The 24013-nt window shown below is 34.2% G+C and overlaps 1 long non-coding RNA gene across 1 annotated transcript; it reads left to right on the top strand.

Annotated features, from left to right (window-relative positions):
• Nucleotides 1–15970: 15970 nt before the first annotated feature.
• On the top strand, nt 15971–23084 carry LOC135295250 (uncharacterized). The gene is made up of 5 exons (XR_010357286.1): nt 15971–16107; nt 16616–16693; nt 18825–18984; nt 20106–20191; nt 22394–23084. It is a non-coding gene; the product is annotated as an uncharacterized LOC135295250 (long non-coding RNA).
• The last annotated feature ends 929 nt before the right edge of the window (nt 23085–24013 follow it).

Here is a 24013-nt window from a genome sequence, read left to right as displayed (position 1 = left end):
TCACAAAGATGTTGAACAGGACTGACCTCAATACTGAGCCCTGGAGGAAAGCACTCAGGCCTGGCTGCCTGTTGGATGTAACTCCATTCGGCACCACTCTCTGGGTGCAGTCATCCAGACATTTTTACCCAGAGAAGAGTGCACCCATCCAAGCCATGAGCAGCTAATATCTCCATGAGAATGCTGTAGGAGATGGGATCAAATGCTTTACTGAAGTCCAGATATACAACATGCACAGATTTTCCTGCCATCCACTAAGAATGGTCCTGTTCTAGAAGAATATCATGTTTATAAATAGTGTCTATAAACTTGCTTTGATAATTTCTAATGGCCTTTTTTTATTTTACATATAGTTTTTTCTTTTGCTTTAGTCCTTTGCTGATTTTATATTCCTAAAATGCGTATAGCAGCTTGATATAATTCTTCTCACTTGCCAGATGCATCAGCTGAATGAAAATTGATACAGGAGTTGCAGTTTACCATTATATTCACTGCTGACCATTTCTTCTGTGCAGTGTTGTAACATGCTTTCACTGTCTGCACATGCACCTCTGTGACAACCATTCAAGCTGTTAGGAAGCTTTGGATAATCTGTGTGTGAATTTATGATGACAAGTAGCTGATAATTAATTCTCATTGATTTTGGTTTTTCCCACCTGATCTCAGGGTGAGATGTTTACTCAAATATTTAATGTTGCAAACACTGTGGCAACATCCAGTCATATTTTCCTGTCAATAGCTCAACCCAACCCACTTTTCCTCAGTTACTGGCAGTGTTCTGACAAGCCTTAAAGAAAAATTAAAGGCTGTCCATAATACTGTGAATTTGTCAGCAGGACTTATTGTGCTACTAAGTCAGTAACAAAATACTTCCTTGACATCTCGGAGTCTGCCATCTTTATTACATACAGGTCATTCCTGATGGGCTTTAGTGAAGGAAAATTACTACAAAATAGGATCTCATTGTTTGATACATCCAGTCTTATGTACTTCTTCCAGAGATAGGGATAATGTAATTATTTAAATTACTATTTTTAGTAACTATTGAGATTCTAATCTGTCAACTTGAAGGAAGAAAAAAAATTTTGATGGCACAGTAATTCTTATTAAAGCTTGAATATCTTTTAATATGACCATCACTAGATGAGAAATTTTTGAAATGAGAAAATATCACCATCTGCTGTTAATGTCTAAAGAATGCTGCCAAGTTATATAAACTTGAGACCCCTTCCTTTTTTGGCTTCATCAGTTGTCAGGAGGAGAAAACTAAATTGTCTTTAGCAGACTGAGACTTTTTTTTTTTTTTTTGGTCTGGATGGAGACAGGAAGAGGCAAATGACATTATTCAAAACTGCGTAAACAACTAACATTTACATCTTGACAAAACTTGGTTTTTGTCTATTTTTTATTTTTTGTTTGCTTTTGAGGGGGTTCTTGTTTGTTTGTTTGGTTTTTTGTTTGGGGTTTTTTATTGTTTTCATTGAGATCGTTTCATTACAATGCACATTTTTGGCACAGTAAGGCATTGCACACTGTTCTTCTGCCTGGAAACTCTGGACTTCTGTTACTCTTTATTTCAGAAAGACAGGGAAAAACTCAAACACACTACATGTGTGGAATAACAGAGAAAGTACCTGTTTTCAGAAGCTTGCTCATGGCTCAGATAATTTAATTGACATACATTTAGGTGAGACATCAAAGTAATTAGGCTGAGTTACTCAATTATGAGTTCTCAATTAAATACTTTAAGGAAAACTTAAGCCACAAGTTTTGCAGGGAATAGCACAGTTATGTTAATATTCTAAATTAATATCAGCAGACTTCTTAAACTCAGAAATAAAAATAATTAAGAAAAATACAAAAGTTTTATGATACAGAATTTTTTATTTTTGTAATATAAATTAGGTGCTATATTCAGTGACAAAGAAGTTAATCCATATAAAAACCTTAGTCCTATAGACTTTAAAATATGTAAAACAGTTTTAATTTGCTAAAAAAGAAAAAATAATACCCCTAATTCATCGAGGCAGGGAAACAGCAGGAAACACAAAGAAACAACTTTAGAATATATTGGTTCTCTTAGCACCATATAATTACAAAATTTCTTCAAAGGAAAGCTTTATGTTTTATGCCCATTATGATATATCTTAGGAAAAAAGTACATTTAAGCCATGGCTTTCGACTCTCTATACCCAGTTCTTCCTCTGCACAGAAAGAAGCATGGAGACAGAAACTCAGTCAAGGCCAAAAAAATCAGCCTACCGTTGTACCAGCAAAATATTCAATATATAAGTATAGCCAAGCAGCATATTTAGCTACTTCTTCTGACAACTCTGTTTGGCTTTGCTCTTTTACTTTTTTCACTTACTTAAAAATATTTTTTCTCTAGTTTTATCTGAGACATAGAAGAATAGTATCATCAAGTAGAGGACACAGGAGCATAATGTAAGATTTTAAGGCCACATATAACCCTAGGGAATGACCTGGGGTTGTATCAGGGTATATTTAGATTGGGTGTTAGAGAAAAGGTCTTCACCCAGAGGGTTTTTGAGCACTGGAACAATATCCTCAGGGAAGTGGTCACTGCACCAGCCTGTCAGAATTCAACAAGTGTTTAGACAATAATGTTGAGCATGTAGTGTGATTCTTGGGAGTGGTCCTGTGCAGTCCTGGGACTCAAAGATCCTCCCTTTCAAGTCATCATATTCTGTGATTCTATGATTAGCTACTCTAAAAATAATAATTACTGTAGATGGAACTAGACATTGATCACGTGATAAATTTTCAAGGAAAACTAATTTCAAATTGATTTTAGTTATTTCTATTAACAGCTATTCTAGAGATGTTCCCTAACAAATGAGACCAAACATGATGAGATCAGAAAGCATACAAATATATGTACATATGAAAAACAGCAGTGAGCAAATTACAGTTACTGCTCTTAATGTTTGAGACACTTAGCCATTAATAATTTCTTACATTCTTCAGTTTCTAATAGGATTAGTTTTGTTAGTGGCACAGAATATGTAATCAAAATGTAGCTATTTAACATTAGTTCCAAGATTAATTCAGACTTTATACATTTCACATTGCATGGAAATGGATAATAGGTGGTATACCCATTGACAGAGAGAATCAATATCTAATTACCTACAGCACATTCCCGCAAGTCAGTATATATGAGAACCTGAAGCATTTATTTCTAAAAAAATCCCAAGGGTAAATTCAATAACATTCTAAAAATTCATTCTGAAAACCATTTGCATATTTATTTTATAAAGATTCCCTTTTCTTTACCCTGGTAATATTTTTATTAGTTTTCCTTGATGACTGTTTTCTGAAAGTTGCACTTAATATTGTAACAACCTCAACTGTTTTCTCTGAAATCAGACTATTGAGATTTGTCTACGCTGTGTACAGCTACATGTTAATTCTAGAGAGTAAAGTCTTTAAAATTCATATTTTTGCACACTGACAAATTCACGTAAGAATTTACCGAATAGAAATTCACCCATGCAACACTATTATTTGTATATTCTTGTGCATGTTAAAACACATGCATAAGGCTCCAAAGGGATGCAATTGATACAACAATAGGAGAGCATGACTTGATGCAGGCAAACCTCTGACATAATTCCAGGTTCTCTAGAGAGCTTCTTAACTTGTGCTACACTAAGTTGGAATTTTTGTGTTGGATTTTTTTTTTAAATTTTGTGAAATTTCTATTTCTTTGGGAAAAAAAATCAAATAGGTTTTCTGCTCAGAATTTCTAATATTTTAGATCAAAAACTTGGTATTACACTTCCCGAATATGGAGGATCTTGTCAGTTTTATTCTTTTACTCTCAGGTGTTGTAGGAAGCCATGGTTCTCCCTTGATTCTAAAGCCAAATATTGAGAGGAAAAAGAATTGGGTAGCCAACCCCTAGGAGTGCTCCAGGAAATGGATAAAAATATCACAGATACAGAGATGGGAAAACCCCAAAAATCATCATTGTAGTTTAGGAGCAACACTCTCTCTCCCCTCCTCCCACATCAGAGAACAAAAGGCAGAGATTATGGGTTGGGATATGGACAATTTACTGGTGGTAATAATGAGATTTAAAAAAAAACAAACAGTGATAGCAACAATATCAATAACAAAAGAATAAAAAATTGGTGTGATTTGCATTCAAAAATTGCCAAGCCTGAACTGACATTGCACAATCATGAGACAATGAACAAAATTATGAACGAACCCTTAATGGTGACACTTTTCTTCTGAAATCCATGGCCCCCTCCTTCCCAGAAGTGGGAATCCCTTATTTCTTCACCCAGTAGGTGGTATAGAATAACAGTGCAGACACATCCACAAGGCTCCAGGCTCCAGACCCTCATGGCTACTGAGAAAAAGGAACTGTGTCGTGACTGAAAACCACAACAGTTAAGAAAAATAGTTTATTTTAATTTAACTATATGATGTTCATCTCTGCAAACTGCTCTCTTTGAGAAGAAGCAAACAAAAAAGAAGAAATACTGTTTGTCATTAGATGAGGAAGTCTCCTTCTGAACAACAGAAAAATATTTAAAATAAGAGAAAAAAGAAAACATAGACTGGGGCTTTTTTCTGAACACAATCTGTATCTCAAGACAGAAGTGCCAGTTTCAGCAGAAATGGAAAATACTGGAGTTCTCTCTTTTAGTGTACCCTTGTTTTATTTGTGTGATTTCCCATCTGGTATTCAATTATGCTAAAATATAAAGTCTACTTCTGCCACTATGAATTTAGATTAAATGAATATAATTGCTTTAAAAAATAAAATTAGTGCATGATGTCGTCATATTGGTTCATTGTAAGACTTTTCTTTCTACGATTTCTAAAGTATGCATAATTGTGTTAATAAATTCTTTTTTCTTGCTTAGTGCTCTGTTCCTGTCATGTGAAAACCCTGCAAATAGTCTACTTGTTATAAACTGTGTGGATTTAAGTCTGTATCTTTTTCATTTGATGGAAAAGTAGTCATTTACAGCAACTTAATTTAATCAAAAAGATGTGCAAACAAAATTTCTCTTTCCTCCACTGTTGTCTTAAGAATAATTTATCTCTTGATTGCCTAGAATTAAATTAATCTAATGGGTCAATGTAATTGGTATGATTTTATAGCTGTACATTGGAAAGAACTTACCAATAACACTAATTCAATGCCCAGGTATGTAAACAAAATTAAAATACCCAAACAAAAGTACAATAACTCAAACACATATATTTCTGCTGAAGATTCTAGGTAGAACTCTGACTAAAATAACTGCAGTTTGTTCTGTATGAAGACTTTTAAAATAATTAATGAAAAACAAAGAAAAGAACAAGTAAGATGATTGTGCAACAAAAAATTATATATAATCTATGTTGCAAAATACCAGCCAACCAACCAAAATAAACCCTTAAAAATTATAATGTAGTTGAACTTCTGTGAAACTTACATTTCAGTTAATTACTTGAAAGTTTCATTGCAGAAAAAAAATCCTCTGTTTTATGTTCTCAAACTAATTCTATACTTGAAAAGATTAATTTTTAATATATTTGTCATTCTCACAGAAATCACTCTCTTTGCTCAGTTCAGGTCATCTCTTCTGCCCATGCTCCCCTCTGGGTTTTTTAGCAGTTCTGCACCGGCAGAACATGGGAAACTGAGAAGTCCTTGATTTAAGGTAAGCACTGAGCAGCAACAGACAAGACATCAACATTATCAACATTATCAAGATAATTCGCAGCTTAAATTTAAAAACACAGCACTGTACCAGCTACTAAGAAGAATCAAAGGCACAACTACTACAGGTGTCCACTAATTCCATAATGGAACAACTAAGATCCAGCTAATACAAATATATATGGAACAGAATTTCCAACTCTTTAGTTGCATTTACCAAAGAGACACCCTGATTTATGTAATTTTTTAGGATTAAAAAAAACCAACAAAAACAAAAACCCTGTGTCTTTAGCTGCTGTGTGGACTGAGATTCATTTATGCCTCAGGGGTACTGATCTGTTGGCAAGAACAAGTAGGAATACCAATGCTCTATTCTTTCTGAATCCCCACAATTCAGGAAATGCAAGTCTTTAACAAGGAGGAGCATGCAGGAGATTTGCAATGCAAGGTGTTCCAGAGATGCTGTTAATGAGCTCATCTTCTACGTGTTGGCTACATGCTGTCAGGAACAGCTCTGATGTCTCCCTGGGCAGAAATCCAGGATATAATGCTTTTGGGGAAATCCTGATAGTAAATTTCTTGAAAAGCTATAACCACCAGGTTCTTCATGTGCTTTCTATCACAAGAGCCCTTAAGCTCGAAATAACTCTGGCTTCCACTAATATAAATGATCTAGTGATATATTTCTATATAACATATTCCCAGTTATGGATTTTAAACACAGATTTATTAATTGTTTCCTTTTTCAAGAACTAGTTTGTTTTAAAATTAACAAATAACCATATTAATTTTATTGTATTTGATCTCTAGGCCAGTTTATTATTGATTAATGAGTTTGAGGCACATATTTAGTTGAGAACTGGAGCTCTTTTTATGAACTGGAGTAATGAGATACCCTGAGGATTTTATCTCTTGCAGTACACTATAGCTATAGATTTGGAAAGAATTGCACCTATTGGAAGAAAATGCCTAAGGCAACTCTGTACAAAGAAACAAACCTTTCTTCTCTGCATCTCTACTTCTTTTTTATGCATGATGCATTATATTGCTTGCGAAAATAACATTTATTCAGTGGACAGGATTATCTGTGAAGTATAATGCTACAGTCAAATTTCATGCTGCTACTAGATAATAATTCAAATTGTTTGTGAGCAGGTCTTCATCAAGCCTTCTTCCTCACGTCTTTCTCACTTCACCTTGTGAACACAAATGTATAACTATCTTGCTACTTCAGGAATAAACCCAGTGTTCCCTGAGAACTCTATCTCACATCCAAAAATATTTTGTTTGGCAAAGTTTAGACTAAATTGAAATTCTAATTAAATTTTACTATTTTCCAAAACTACATTTTTGCAGGATGATTCTATATATTTTAAACAACTACTATTTCTCAAGTTATTAAACACAGCTGCTCTTCTGCAAGGCCTTTATTTCCCTTTCCCCTCCTCTCCTTTTCTTTTCTTTTTCTCATGTATTTTTATTTCAATTTTCAATTTATTTTCTTTTCTTTTTCTTTTGCTCTTTAATATTATTTATTTTTCCTGGATGGCCTTATCTGGGTGTACAAAGATACAGGAAAATAGTTTCAAAATGCAAACTGTTATGAAAGTCCATGTTATTTAATTCACACTGTCAGAAAAAGTTAGAATCTAAGATGTAGCATGAATAGTTAGACCACTACCAAAAAGTGGTCCAAATCAAATTTCAGTCAACACAATAATAACTGTTCTTTGAGTGTCCCAGAAAAAACTTCACAATCTAATACTTTGGGTACTCTAAGGATCTCAAAAGACATTTTGTCTTCATAGGCACACAGGCAATTGGACTTGATTAAAATGGCATCATTTCAGCTAGCAAATTTCAAAGTTTTGGACAAATCTAATGAAAAGGGATTTTCCCCCCCTGTTTTTATTCTCTTTAACAGTGAAATTTTGATTATAGGAGAAAAAAAACCCCCAAAATTATTTTCTTTAAAAAGATAAGTAAATACTATATGCAAAAAGGAAGCTGGTTATACCCTTGATATATTGTTGCTATTCTTAATTCATGAATTGGCATGTCATGCTTTTCAGAGGACTAAATTAACTTTTAAAATTCTTCTAGATATATTTTTTCCTTATTTAATCAGATGGAGGGGTCTAAACAGTCTGCAAATGTTAGAAAATACACAAAATATGTAAAAGTTATAAATAAGGCAGGTGAAGATTTCAGTGTCCAGGTGTATGAATGAATTGGAGCTTATTGGCCTGAATCCAAGTATCTACAAATGTACTAACAGTTTCAAATACCAACAGTTATTTTCTGTGGTTTGTTTTGGGGGATTTTTTTTTTCTCCTTTCACAATAAGCCTGGAGGAACAAGGATTGTTGCCCTGTGGTAAGGAAAATTTCTTCCATGTAGGGAGAGACACCTTGGAAAATTCAAACTAAAATGAGGCTTGAGAATGTCTACGACACCTCTGTAGAACTTTAAATGCATCAACAATTACTTATCTTGGACTTATAAAGGTAATATTAATACAATATATTTCAGTTTCTGTGTCCTATTTGATGCAAGATATATGGTCATTTTGGAGGCCATAGGGACTTCAAAATATTATGTTAGACAGTAAAATATTTTGAGGTATGATCATCTCATTTTAAGAGTAAACCTAATCTCAAAATTCTGCTAGTACTTGATCTTGAAATTGGCATAAAATTATTGAGTACTTTCTGCAAACAATTATATAGCAATTATTTGGTCTCTACATCATGACTGAACTTAATTATTAATTTTAATCTGAAGATCCTTAGAATATTTACAAGATGGGAAGTGTTTAGGAGTTTGAACAGAGTGTACATGTTATACATGTGCTTACATAGATAGGTATTGTGCCATCTGTGTCAGCTCTAGGAACCTTCATGCTAGTCAGAAGAATCTATCAAAACTTTCTTAAGTTCAATTCATTCTTGCTTTAATTTTATAATTTAATTATCTAAAACTCTTACTGCATTTGGAATGAGTTCTTTGAATTTCAAGAAAACCATAAATAAATAAAAAAATTTGAAATTCCATGTTTAATAGTGCGTAGTAAGTGATGATCTAACAGCCTTGATAGTCTTATAATGTATTATAACAGTAGTACCTTAAAAACGTAACAAAAGAATAAAGCTCTCAGCTGTTTTTAAGATTAAATAGTTTTACTGCTTTTCTTTATCATTTTTTTTCTTCCTATTTGCTGTTTTCAGCTAGGGTGAATTCACCCTTCCTCATGACTGTGCAAGGTGTCATTATTTGCAGTGCTATATCTTTTATCTTGAACAGAATGCTACTTTGTGAGCAGACAGAGGACAAATTTTGCATCCTTTGACAGAGATATCTATGAAGAGATCTTAGACTTCATTCACCACCCTTCAGTGTACAGAATTCACAGGATGACTGTGAATTTCTGCTATTAAATATGGAGTGAAATCCTTTGGCAGTCTTTTAGGTACAAAAGGTGCAGGGACTCTAGTATATGTACTGAACTGCACTGAGTTTTCCTGAAAAGACAAAATGAATACATCCATTATTTATTTTTCTCACACTGTACTCCAGCTGAGCAACTCTTCCAATTAGCTGATATTTCAACCAAGTGCTACAATAACATATTTGATCTGGTTTGCATGTGTTCTGACATGCTTTTCTTTTATATTAACTGGAAGATACTGAAATAAGAAAAAGACAGTTCGAGAAAAACAAGGAAAAATTGAATTTGTTTCCTTATTGCTGAAAACAGAGTAAGGAAACACCAACCCCTGAAACACTGCAAAAAAGTGAATATTACAATGCAGACAAAAAAAGACTGTGAAAAGCTAATGTGTGGTAATACATAGGATATAAAGTAGACTAAGTAAGCGTCAAAATATTACAAAGAAACAAACAGAAAAATACCCCCAAACCAATCAAACCAAACCTCAGAGAACATCTTAAATGCACCTAAGACAAAATTAACTAAGAATAAATTAAATTTAACATTCAGATTCAGATCAAGACAGGCAGAATAGCTTGAAAATCATCTTATTAACAGCTGTCTCCTCTGGCCTGCATGCAAAGCAACACTGTGTTCTACAAATGAAACTTTCACATTCAACCTCATTTAGTAGAATATGGTGAAAGTAGAATTGTCACAGAATTATACAATGTCTTGTGTTGGAAAGGATCCTAAGGATCATCTAATTCCAACTCCCCTATCACAAGGAGCAGGGACACTTTTCGCTAGACCAGGCAGATGTGGCCCCATGCACTACAACCCCTTGAGCCTTAACCTTCCATCAGTCTTCCCCCAGTGCATGGTGAACCTGCTCATCCCACTGTTGGACAACTTCTCGAGAAGGATGCTGGAAGGAATAGTATCAGAAATTTACTAAAATCCAGAGAAATCCACTGCCTTCCCTCCACCTAATAGGTGGGTGACTTTATCATAGAAGGGTCCCAGATTACTGAAAATAGACTTTCCCTTTGGAACCCATATTGACTGTGCCTGGTGGTTGTATTATTCTTTAAATAGCTTTCAATAGCACCCAGTATAATATGTTCCATAATTTTTTCCAGAAAATGAAGTTAAAATAACAGGTCTATAGTTATCTGGACATTCCCTTATGCTTTCTTTGTGTATTGGAATAACACTGACTATCTTCCAGTTAGCAGGCACCTCCCCAGAGTCCCAGGAACTTTGGTAGATGACTGAGAGGGGTTTAGCCATAATTCCCAATAGCTCCACACCCTTCAGTACTGTGGGGAGAATCCCACTGTGCCCTATGGTATTGTGGAGGTTCAGCTGATAATGCTGCTCCCTTACAATTTCAGCGCCCACAAAAGGAAAGCTGCTGTTTGCTCACAGTGGAACCACACTCGTCTATCAATATAAAGACTGAGGCAAAAAGAACATTGAGTGCCCCCACTTATTTTTCAACTCTATCAGTCAGACAACCATCTTCACTGACAGGTCCAAATTTATTTATTTATGTCAATGCATGGACTAAATATATGGTTTATAGATGGGAGACAATTATTTAAAATTTTCTACGATTTCTTGTCTGTCATTTCAATTTTGATGAAGCAAAATGTATAGCCAGACATCTTTAACTGTTTTTAAAGGTATCATTATAATGGTAGATGGAAGAGCAATTGTAACAACTTTCTTTTCTGACAGAAATTCTCCCCAGAACTGCCAAGCTGTGAGTAGCTACATGTTCATTTCGGCTAAAAATTCAGAAGGCTGTCAAATACACAGTTAGCTACATCACTGACTTCTGAACTACTGACTCATTACAGTGCAGCATAGCAGTTTCTATGTTCAATTTCTTATTTTGTCTTTGACCTTTACCTGGTGTTGCAGAACTAAGAAAAGAAAAAAGAAAGGGTTTCTCAAGCCCTTTCCTCAGAGTATTCTCAGTCTAGGTCTACGATGAAGTTAGATAGTAGGCAATACAAAACCTTACATCTACATTTACTTACTGAATCTTTGGTGATTTCTGCACCTGAAGGCAAAGCATGATAATTTGGACAGGTATGTATTGTCTAACAAACTTCATAGAAATGCATTCATGCAGTAAATTTTGTCAGTGAACACTTAACCATCTGGATTGTGCAAATAGGGGTACAAGTAGACATAAGCAGTAATATGCAACAAGGAGTGATTTATTTTAAAGAAAAGACCGACATGTTATACTACTCACACTCGTACAATTGGTATAATCTGTATATTATATATCTTATTTCTGGAGTGTTTTTCTTGAGAATCAGTAGTACACAATAGTAGTGTATGAAGACTCATTCTTTTGCCACTCATTTTCTTGCCCTTTCTTAAAGACTCAAACCTCCTTTATATTCAGCCTGAATGTCTGCTTCTAATACTGTTCTAGAGCACAATTTACAGGGAATTGAAAAAGCAATTTTCTTTGGACAGCTAGCTATTCTCCCTAATTTTCACCTGCCAAACTCTTTTCTATGAATGTTGACTCAATCAGATAAAATGCAGGCTTTAAAGATGTTTGATTAGCTGCCTGGCTTACCTTTAGCTACTCACTTTGCATGTAAAATGCATATGTCTACATATCCACCATTCTTCACTTTCCACTCTTCACTGACAGAGCTTTCCCAAGAGCTGCACTGAGCACTATATGCATGAGCTGAGGCAATAAGCACTTTTCATTTATGGGCTGCTGACAACTTCTGGTTTATTAAGTGAAATAAGAATTCAACAATAGCAAAATAATATGTACATTACTTACAATGAACACCTTAATTTTTTATATGTTAGTCCATTTCTTTATGTCAATTAAGTTCAAATCAATACAATAATGACTGAAGAAAAACCTTTACTTATTTCTTCTGCTGTACTACCACATATTTCCCAATAAATGAAAGACGAGTGATATGTCACTTATTTTATAAAATTCAGTTCCCATACACTTCAGGATTTTGCCATGATGAGGTACACTGAATGGTCTCTTCTTTTATAAACAATTCTCATGATCTCAGTGGAATGACTCAATCAACTAGTCTGTTTAAAATATTAAAATAGATGACTCACAAATTTTAATATGGAGTATAAAAGGAAGCTGAGGGTCTTAATACCTCTAGTATGTTGCCTAATTTTTATGGCACTAATTGAAAAAAATTACCTGTTTATATTCTTAGCTGGAAGCTATTTTAAAATTTTGAAAAATCATTTTAAGTTTCTAGAGTGTGGGCAAGCTGTGAATGTAAAAATGATGAATGTGAACTTGTCTTTATATGATTTTAATTGGACATGTTTTAGATATTGAAAGCTAAGTTTCTATCAGATGAAAGCAGAATAAAAATTAACTATATAACTGAAGGACCTGAAAAGCTAATAAACTAAAATTTAATTAAGTAAAATTGGTGGCACCCAACTTAAAGTAATTGTGCTTAGTCTAGGAGCTGCTTTGAGTCTCTGGAATACTATATCAATATACATATTGAAATTAGTCTTGTAAAACCGTTATGCATTCATTCAAAGCATTGCCTTACTGCTTCTCTGTGTTTAATGACAGTAAATATACACATTTTCATACCCTCTGCGTCACTACTAGTGCCCCAATGTAATTACAATTTTTATCTTTAGAGTTATTTGAAAAAGAAGGAAAAAATGTGTTGCAACTGCTGGTGTAAGCTAAAAGAAAATAGCTGAGATTTCATAAGAAAAACTCAGAGATTCTGTGGAGCTTTCATTTCTTTTATTTAATCAATAAATAATTCTGATCCAGTATTTTGTGTTGCAAAAGAGACAAAAATATTAAATTCCTGTCATAAGCCTGTTTTAAACTCCTCCTTTATGGCTTCACTTTGCCTGTATGGAGCAGTATTAAACACGCTAAAAATTAGAAGTCTAGTTGCAAACCTAAATCTGTCAAACATTTGCTAAATATTTTTCTACTTGTTCCTGGATCCTGAATAAGTCCTCCACATCTACTCCGATTTTAATTTAATGCAATTTATTTTTTCCTATTCTTGGTATTTCAGATGAGAGATATCATATTGTTTCTCCACTATCATTTCTCTAATGTCAAAACTGACATCCTTTTTGATTTCTTTTTCCATTTTTTCACTGACTACTTTTACTGGGTTTCTTTGTAGTCATTTCAGACTTTCTGGAAAGTGTGATAATAAGAAAAGCCATGGATTTGCAGATGCAGTTTCACTACTGTCTTGAATATATAATTAATAATACTGTGGTTTGACTCTGTATGTTGTAGTATGTTAACTCTAGGATAAAATTTCCCACTCCATGTCACCAAAAACCCAGGCAGTTTTGTAGCTTGTTCTTCTGTCTCTGTCTCTCTCTCTCTCTCTACATTTCCCTGGTTAGCTACAGATAATTATCTGTTTAATGTCATGACTTGCTTAATTTATGCTGAAGTAACTCTGCCACGAACATGTGGTTTTCATCTCAGTTAATCTGAAACACACCTAAGTATTCCCCCTTCAAATTTAAAGGTCAGATTTTGTATTATTCACTTTAAAACAAAAAAGCAGAGTTTGCAACCTTTTTAAAACAAGTGTTGTTTTCAAAGTTCCCTCTTTGATATCAATTTCCACATGATTCTATGTGGAACGTGCTCTCCTAAAACACTGAAATTCAAGAAGACTATGAGATTTATCTGACCAAATAGAGCATCTACTAACTTACATATATCTTGTTAATTACATTGTGTTGATAAAAAGAAGAAAAATTCATTTCCAAAGCTGAATCTTGTCTCTTCCATAACTAGGCATCTTAAGCACACCAGGTAAAATTGTTTTCATATTCCACCAGACACTAAAAAGTATTTTCATCATCAGCATTTTTGTTGAAGCAAAGCAGTTAGGATTCATAATGTACATGGAACACGTAAATATTTATTTCACTGCATCAAATTACTTCTGAAGCAATTCCATATTATCTGTAGTGATATATATTTTGGGTCGTTGTTAAAAAATACTCTTGCTTTCATATTGCTATAGTTATTCCAGAACACTTTGACTAGATTTCATTTAGACACGGTTAAGGGATTCTCCTTTTTACCACACAATTTAATCATATGTTCTTTCTTTTATCAATATAATTTCTTACTAGAAGCCAACTAAAACTGTCCTCCAGCTAAAGTGATTGTGTAAAGTTGTGAGGTGGAAGAAAAAGGGTCAAAGCTACCAGTTGTACCTGAATCATAACAACATTTTACAAAGCTTTCTGATTTTCTGCTGGAAGTTGAGCACAAGTTCAAAAAAAAAAAAAATTGCACTTAACTGTCTTGTAAAAGGATAACAAAGCCAAACTATGTGTCTGTGAGTGCTAGCACTTTGCATAAAGTGCTAGGCAAATAATTTTTGCTTTTGGTGAGGTTTTTTGTTTGCTTGTTCGTTTGGATTTTTTTTCCTTTAGGGGATGTCTAAATAGATGAATTCCATTATGTCATAGATAAAACTATGGCCTTTGTGTCTCTAGAAACATTTTTCAGTAGAGTCAGCATGACAGTAGCAGTTTATTTCTGTGACATTTCTGTTTCATCATTATGTTTATTCCATCATTATTTGGTTTGAAAGCTAGATAGATATTGGAATAAGAATGAAAAAGATTAATCTCCTCTTGAATTAAAGTGTCAGAGTTTAGCCCTCCTCTGTTTTCAGGACCTCTGTGGTGGTATTTTCTTTTTTATCTTTCAGAGGATAATTCTGTGATTAGGTATGCAAAAGACTAATGTTTGATTTTAGAGGGCTGTTTCAAGAATTACCTGCAAATAAGCTACGCAAAGTCTGTTGAAATCAACAAAATACCAGAAATTCATAAGAGCCTGAAGTAGGTCTCTGTGATTGGGAATGAAAATATTGAGGTTTTCTACCTTTTCTTCATATTTCTTCTGTTTGGTGGACTGGGTTTTTTTTTGTTTTTATTTTTTTTTTTTGTTTGTTTGTTTTTTGGGGTTTTTTGTTTGTTTTTGGAGCTTTTTGGTTTTATATATTGTTGTTGTTATGGTTTGGTTTGGTTTGGTTTGGTTTGGTTTGGTTTGTTTGGTTGTTTTGGTTTTTTTTGGAAATGCTTAGCTTTTGTTGGTTTTGGTTTAGTTTGATTGTTTTGCTGTTTTTGCTTCTTGGGTTTTTCTAAGGGAATAACCTGTCTACTGGAAATCTAATTCCTACTCCTCCACACAGTGCTGTCTGGTTTAAGACAACTTTACATGTGCCATTTTATCAGAAGGCCGAATTTATTTTAAAAAAAAACCCCAACACCTAATCTACTGGTCGTGTCTGGGATGGAGTTCAACTTCTCCACAGAGGACAGTAGGTTGTGTATTTGTCATGAAAACATCGTTGATAACATCAGGATGATTTAGCCACTGCTGGAAAGTTCTTGCACAGTGTCGAGGTCTTACATTCTGGAGAAGAGAAGGGTCCGGGGAGGACCCTTTTTTGGGTCCTTTTTTGCCAATGTCTTATTTCAATACCTGAAGGAGACCTACAAGACAGTTTAAGAGTGACTTTTTGTGAGGTGTGAACAAGGTGTGATGGCTTTAAATTGAAAGAGATAAGAAGAGTTAAGAAAGAAATTCTTTGCTGTGAACATGGTGAAATGCTGGAACAGGTTTGCCAGAGAATATGTGGATACCCCATCCCTAGCAGTTCAATGCCAGCTTGGCTGGAGCTCTGAGCAGCCTGGTCTAGTGGAAGGTCTCCCTGCCCTTGGTAGAGAAATTGGAACTAGGTGATCTTTAAGGTCCCTTACAATCCAAAGAGTTCTATAATTCCATGGTTCTTTCTTGCCTCTCATGGTGCCCTGCCAATGAGTAGACTGGGGACACACACAGCAGGAACCTTTTACTCAACTGACCAACAAGACTTCCCATACCATACAACAATGTGCTCATCATTACAAAAGGGAGAAAGAATAAAAAAAATGGGTACGCACTTCATGACATTTTTCTTGCTAAGTACCTGCTGCGTGTGATAGAGCCCAACTTTCCTGGAGATGGCCAAACATCCCTGTCGATGGAAAGCAGTGAATAAGTTCCTTGTTTTGCATTGTTTGGGCAGCTTTTTGGATTATCTATAAACCTGCTCTTATCTTATTCCACAAGGATTTTTGTTTTAACCCTTCTGATTCTCTTCCCTCTTTCAGTGGTGCTGAGCTGCCCACTAGCGTTAAACCATGACAAGTAAAAAAATACATAATATAAATTTAAATTAGCTTGAAATTGTAATCTTTATTTCACTTTGTAACCAAAGGCAATATTTGAAAACATGCCTTGTCACCAAAAATTCACCCAGAATTAGGATGGATTATGCAGGACAAGATTCTCTTTCTCTCCTGAACTTTCTTGCCACATAAATTTTCCAAGTGCTTCCTCCTGTTTTGTATTTCTCTTGCAATCTTATCTATTTTTCCATTGTGATGTCTTTCCACTACAGACACTGAACGAATTGTTGCTCTTCATTGGCAGAAGATAGCAAGATGTTGAGACATCTCTTCTGATAAGGATCCTGAAGGTAGCACAGTTTAGAATAATGGACTACTGAGAAAAAACAGAAGAAAGGTCTGAGGGCTAATGTATCTAAACCATTCCAATAATGAGATATTGAATGTATTTTTTTCTTTATTAAAGCTTTAAAAATATACATTAAAATAAAATATTTTTGTATTCCATTTATATGTTACCTAAATATAGTAGCGTTATTAATAGTAGAATTCAATTGACAGTCGTATGTTTACATTTAAGAGCTGAGAAAAGCTGATGAACCAAAATTAACACCTACTTTGGTTTGTGCTGATTGACTTTATTAATTATATACTCTAGTTACAAAGTTAGTTTTATGAATAGTGTTAGAGGGAACCTCAAGATTATGATCTAGTTATCAGTTGCATTCAAATTTTTCAATATCATTATGTTTCTCCAATTGTAACTGGATGAGAAGAAGAGCATGCCTCTAGAGTTCTCCAGGAAATGGTATTGATATAGAGTATTAGGAACACACATCATAAGGCACAAATAAATTGTCCCTTTGGAGAACCTTCTAGGGTTTTGGTCTGATGGCAAACCGAACCAATCTGGTTGAATTTAAGAGTTTTCAACACAAAGAAGCATACGAAGATATTTAGAGCTCTCTAAAGAATAATTAGGTTAAGTTGTGGGTGTCCCACCCCTAAAAGTGTTCAAGGCAAGGTTGGATGGGGCATTGAACAATCTGATCTACTGAAGGTGTTCCTGCCCATGGCAGCATGATTGGAACTAGATGATCTCTAAGGTCGCTTCCAACTGAGACTGTTCTATGATTTTGTGGTTCTATGATGTATGAAGACCGAGAAAAGGAAGGGGACATCACTTACCTGAGAGGACTCCTCAGGGAATCTCATCAAACCAGAGAATGGAGCCACCGTACAAGATAACTGTGGGTGAAAATGGGTTGCCCTATATTTTGGCAGTACCTGAGAGTCATCTTATGGTTAGTGTTTAGCATAAATCAGATAAAGTCTGTTGTCAGAGTTAATGCTTCTGTCCTTATCCTCAAAAGGAATGTCCGAGTGACTGACTGAAACCCAAGCGTCTACACCAAAAATCCCTAACTTTAGTTGAAACAAATCTTCAAAGACTAAAGTCAAGTTATTTAAATTCCTGTACTTCACACGGTGGGAAAATCCTCTTGAGGCATTGTAAAGAACTTCTGACAAAAATATGCAGAAACTAAATACACTTTGAAATTATTAAATTCTAACCATTGTATTCCTATTTGTCTAATGTTGATGGTAGTGTATTTTTCAGAGCAAATTTATTATTTTGGATTTCAAATAAGTGCTGCAGAAATTAAGGAAAATGAACAATTAAAATTCATGTGGTGTTTCTGCTACTGAACAAATTTTTACAAAGCTGAAATAGATACAAGAGGTCTTTCCAAAATAAACTTTTCTATGTTTTATATATCTTTAGAATCATGACTCAGTGCAAGGCCAAAGTCGAGAAATATCAAGGTTGTGGGTGAAAAGTTGAGGTATTAATTATATATTCTAGCTTGTTTTATTGCAGTCTAAAAGGTGGTAGGTGGTGTTCTGTCCTAGTGTTTTTCAGTTGAGAATTTTATACCAAGTTTCTCTTTCCACAAGCTTGAACTCCTTCAGTAAGCTTTATTTATTAGAATACCATATGAAATTAATTAGTTTTTCCACCTTACTGACTTGGAGATTATACTGGTAAAATTTGCTAATTGCAAGAAGAAACCCTAGGTGTCTTATCAATCTATTTTTTGGCTGCCAAGGCAACAAGCAGAAGACTTGGAATTGGCAGCATGATTACATCAGCTCATATCAAAAAAACTGCTATATCAAGAGCAAACAAACATGCTTGTAGTCTGCCTTGTATGTGGTGAATAACTACATTAAATCAATCTTAACTGTCTGTCAAAGTCAAATTTATTAAAGCACAACTCTAAAAGTGAACTGAGTTTTTGAAATCAATATGACTGATGGCTAACAGCATGAGGTTTGCACCTGCATTTACATTTTGAAAGACTGACCTTTTCCACCGTCTTTGATTTTTCTTTAATGGGCACCCTTCCGAAACTTGGGAAGAGTGAATGGCTTCCTAACATTATAGAAGCAATACAAACACTATGCTGTTTCTTCCAGAATTATATAAACAACAAATGAAAGCAGAAACATAAAACAGCAGAAATAACCCCCCCATTTCTCAACCTGTCAGCTACATTAAAAAAGCCCCATTAAAGCAGAGTAAGTGGCATACACAAGGGCAGCTGCTGCTACAGGAAAACTTCATTGAAAATATACGGTAAGTCAGAGACATTTCATTTTTATTAATTTAAAAATATATCCACAAACCCTGCCAGATCAATCAAACTGATTCTAACCCATGACTTCCAAGCAACTCTACCTTGTTGGCTCCAAAATATTGTAAGATTATTTGACTAAGAACTAACTTTCCTTCAGTGCTTGAATATTTAACAGAAGGAATGTTTCCAGAGCTTGGAAAAGATTAGCTTTAAAAAAATTTAAAAGCTTCTGTGGTTTTTTTTGTTTTGTTTTTAAATTTTGAAAATATTATCCACTCATAGTAGAATTGTGTGATTTTATTAGACTTTTTTTCTCCCCAAAGATTATTTTATTGTGGAGTTCTGAAGAAAGGAATGAACTCAAGTCACCTATGTTTCTTTATTAAGCATGAAGAAAAGGCAACCTGTAACAGCCCAAGGAAAACAAAAATTAAAATCTCTCATGATTAATAAAGAGATACAAGCCTAGACCTTGTGATGATGTAGCTATAGGACATTATATTTTATTTAGTTTGTAACCACATTCAGGAATTTTTGCCTCAAGACACATTCCTGCTTCTGCAGTGCAGTTGTCAACACTTCTCATTGCAATACAGTAGCTGCTAAATGTACAGCTAATTAAAACTTTTCAGATAGAGAAAACAACTGTACAAAAAATAATTTAGAATAACTATATTGCTATGATGTCTCTTTATTTAATTATTAAGCCAACAGACAACAAATACTGTGTTGTTTGTTTCGCATGGCTTAAAAAATATAGTCTTCTGGTTTTGAAGCAGCTAAATTGGGGAGTAAAAATTAAAAATATAAAAATAATCCAACATTTATTAAATCACAGTGGAAATCTTCTAAATAGATTTTATATAATAAACAAAACACATTTGTAATTTCTGTCATTATATATTTTTGCGTTCTAAAACATGTTAACTAATGATTACAAACAAAAAAAATTAAGCTTATAATAAAAACAAAAATAAAATAGCAAATTTTTCAGCATTTTCATTCATAAAGCCCTACAGCAAATGCTTAATACTTAAGAGAAAAAAATTAATTGAAGCTAGACAATGAACTAAAAAATACCACACTCATAAAAATTTTTCAACTTTGTAAATGGCTCCAGGTGGTCTTGTATGAAGAAGAGGACTGGACAAGTTGTTCCCCTAAAATCTTTTCCAACCTCTGACAAGCTGCTGTTCTGCAATTCTGGTAAATCTAGTATCTTTGTTATACAGATAAAACTATTTTTTTTAATTGGCTGTGGCTATTTACTGAAAGAAAGGAAATAATGCTGTGTGATCTGGGTAGGGATCACATCATGCATAAAAGAAAATTATAGAGATTTTATGAAAGTAATTCAGAAACTGGCAGTCGGTCAAGCTATAGTTGAGCAATTATGAATATGGAAATAAATCAAATGCTGCTCAGACACAATTTACAAATAAAAGATTTTATATTCCCAGTGTATTATACACTGTGAACAATTTGCCCAGTTCCTTCCACAAGAGAGTCTAAGCTGCTATTTACACATACTTTAAGGACATTATATGTCTCCTGGAGCATGTCAACATGTCAACATGCAAAATATTATTATTGCTAAAATAAAGCTCTTAAATTTCTAATATGGCAACTACACTTCTTTTCTCAGAGGAGGTATGAAGAGCTTTTAAATATCAAATACATATATGATTAATAATCCTACATATTGGCATAGTACTGAATACCTCATAACACAGAGTAGAAAATAACAATATATTCTTATCCAACTGTTGAAAGCAAATAGTTATTTTTATGATTTTACAGTGTTCTTGTAGATGCTTCACACAAAATATGAAAGGAGAAGTGATGCTTTCCTTGGATATTAAAATATCAGAGGTTAAGACAGTAATATGTAATTAAGCACATGTTCTGATAAATTTTGAATACTTTTTTTTATGCTTAGAGAGTTTCTGGGGGAGTAATATATTTTCCTACGTCATCACATCCCCACCAACCTTCTTCTGCACTAGAGAAGGACTTGAATTGCTACAAATATCCATCTGTTGCAATGTACTTTTTTTTCCCACAATGGCTGTCATGGGGCTGGCAAAGTCACCATGTTCCTGATCAAACCCTAGACAGCTGTGGGAGGTAGGATATAGCCAGTTTACACTCCCTGCCACCTCCGTGCTGTGGAATCTGTAGGACTGCGCATTCAGAAAAGACTAAAGGGCAGGTACTACTCACCTCATCTACTTAGTGCAACTTGTTTTCACCACTCCCTATGATGGCAGTGTTCTGTCCACAAATGGTAGTGGAAAAGATGGTAATAAGCACATGTCAAAGAGTAGAGATGCAGGTAAATGGCTGGTCATTTTTGTCGTAAGTGTAGGTGGACAAACAACTCAAATGCTGCTTTTACACTGTAGTTTCAGCACAATTTTGCTACATTTAGTGTGCATTTAAGGGCCAGGTTATGAAGGGGAGGTGACCGTGACTGAAAATTCAAGAGTTTTCAGAATGAGGCAGCAGTTGAATAAGCAGGAGTGCTGATAAAGCGTGTGAAGTATAGTGAATAAATTGAAGTGCAGGACAAAATAGTCCTGGAATACCAACTTTCAGTGTACTGGAAAGAGTATGTTGAAAAAGGGAATGGAAGTACATCATACAAGACTGAAAGCCAAAGAGAAGTTTATTTTAATTTCTTTTTATTTGTCAGTGTACATTTTCTTCTGCTATTTGGCCTTTATGATCTTAGATTTCTTTTTTGAACGGATTGTTTAATATGCTTCCAGAGATAAAACTTTAACAGAAAATCCACTGATATTTAGGACCATTATTCCTGAATAAATCCTGCCATCTAAAGTATTTAGACACCTAGTTCATTCATTTTGATAATAGGTAGGCTTCCAAGGGTCCAAGTTTGTGTGTTTCCGCAAATATTCTTTCAAATGTGGTTTCAATAGGATAGACCTATTGAAAGGTTTACAAAGTTTTTTTATTACTGTAGTTGTAATACTTTAAAAAAGGTTGCACTGTTTGGCATAGTCATAGAAGTAAAATCTTGTAAGTACAGACCAAGCCTTTGCCTATAGGAACCTAAGATAGAAGATTACGTCTCTCTTGAAGCAAGCAATTCTGTGTAAATTTACAGCAGTAAATAAATGGAAAAGTATTTTTTTCATAGATTTTCTGCGAGTAATGTAGGCTGACTGTGAAATCAGTACTTTTAGAGCCTGAGAAGCTCACAGAGGTAGACCAGTAGGCCATTGATATAAGCAAGAAAGCATCCAGTAAAATGTGATGCAAATGGCATATGAGTTGTCTAGCAAGGCTTTAATCAGGCTGATGTAATAGCATAGATTTTGTGCAAAAGTAGGAACATGCTTTTAGACTTACCAACTTATTTCTATTTTTTGTTCTTTTTTCCAGCTGGCTTACCCTTTCATCAAAATTAATTAAAAAAAAAAAAAAGGCAAAATACAAAGAAAAAGTGAAGAAAAAAGAAATATGGATGTTAGTGCCCAACTGCAAGCAGTGAACTAAAAAAACAAAATGCCTTGTAATTTGGCTTCTCAGCAGATTCTGATACTGTACCCATTAGAACTGGATGTTCAGAAAGGCTGTCACTCTACAGTGCCAATGCATTGTAAAAAAGAAGGGTAATTTGAAGTCGATCAGCCACCACTTTTCAGCAAAGAAATCAGATCTGCCTTTTTTGACATTCTATCCTAAAGAAAGTTCGCCAGCATTATAGTAGAAGATTTGAGAGATGTGTGAATTCTCAGATGGGAAATGATATTATACTTTTTAAACAAAACAAAATATTCACAAATACTAACTGTCTGCAGATTTGGATGGTTAAACAAAAAGAGAAATATTCCATTTAACTATTAGGCTGCACTGTTCATCTTTGTAAGATAATGCTGATAAAATTTTCACAGATCTCATGCATTAAGAAGAACTATTTGACTTCAGTATCATACTAGCTGATTTCCATGGGAAAACCTTTTACATAGAGCATGGTTTTGTTTTCAGAGTAATTCATTATGATTGTTATTGTTGCTGTTATCATTATTAACTTGTGCCTGAATTTCTGCCACTCTGCCTTCTATATGCCTAAAGCTATGTAGTATTTCAGAATATGATTCTCTGCTTTGTGTGGGTTTTAAGCATAATTATTGGATTTTGCAACAGTAAAGTAAATTCTTGCTATGAATAGCATGTAACTATTCATGTGCAGCTTTTACATTTGGATCTCAGTAAAAAAAAAAAAAGAAAAATTATTATACAAAAAAGAGAACAAGTTTGAACATGCATCAGGTAAAACATGCAAACATGTAAGATGGTAAAAAGGTATAAACTCTGCCCCACTCCCACCCTTGCCCTTCACAGAGGTTTTTAGGAACAGATTCCACCTCTTTTCTGGTCATTTTCATCTGCATGAATTTTTCCTTCAAGATATCTCTTTGGTTTGTAGCCTCTCTAATGCAAAACTTAGTTTTTAACAAAGTCAAGAAGTCAATGTCCAACTTAATCTTCCTGAATCAAGTCTCTATACCACTGTATGTCTCTATGAAAGAAATCACATCCTTTCATTTTCTCAGAACAAAGGGTTTTAGAGGGTGCCTATATGTGTTGTTGTTACTGGTCAGAAGATGAAAAAATCCAGTTAAGGGGCTTTCCATGAACAATGCTTTCCAGTATCTGACTGGCAGAAATTAAAATTAGTAGACTTACATTCAAATTTTTCTGTGTATAAATGAGTGCTTCCCAGGTGCCACTAGTAGTAAGCTCAATAAATATGAATAGGATTTTGGGGCTCGAATTAAACAACATCCATTAAATCTTCAACATTGTAAACATAATCAATTTTTTTATGCCTCTATATAAGAGGAGTTAAACTATCAACAATTTCATAAAAAATTCTTTGTCAAAGCTTTAAAGTCAGTGGGGTATGGAAGAATTTTTTCAGGATTTCTCAGTTTTGAAAATACTTAAAAATATTTTTTATTAGCTTAACTTTGTTGACTTGGTGATCCAAATGTCTGG

Source organism: Passer domesticus, chromosome 2 (genome assembly GCF_036417665.1).
Source record: "Passer domesticus isolate bPasDom1 chromosome 2, bPasDom1.hap1, whole genome shotgun sequence".
NCBI lineage: Eukaryota > Metazoa > Chordata > Aves > Passeriformes > Passeridae > Passer > Passer domesticus.
Note: the sequence above shows the minus strand (reverse complement) of the source record. Positions and strands in the feature narration are given on the sequence as shown.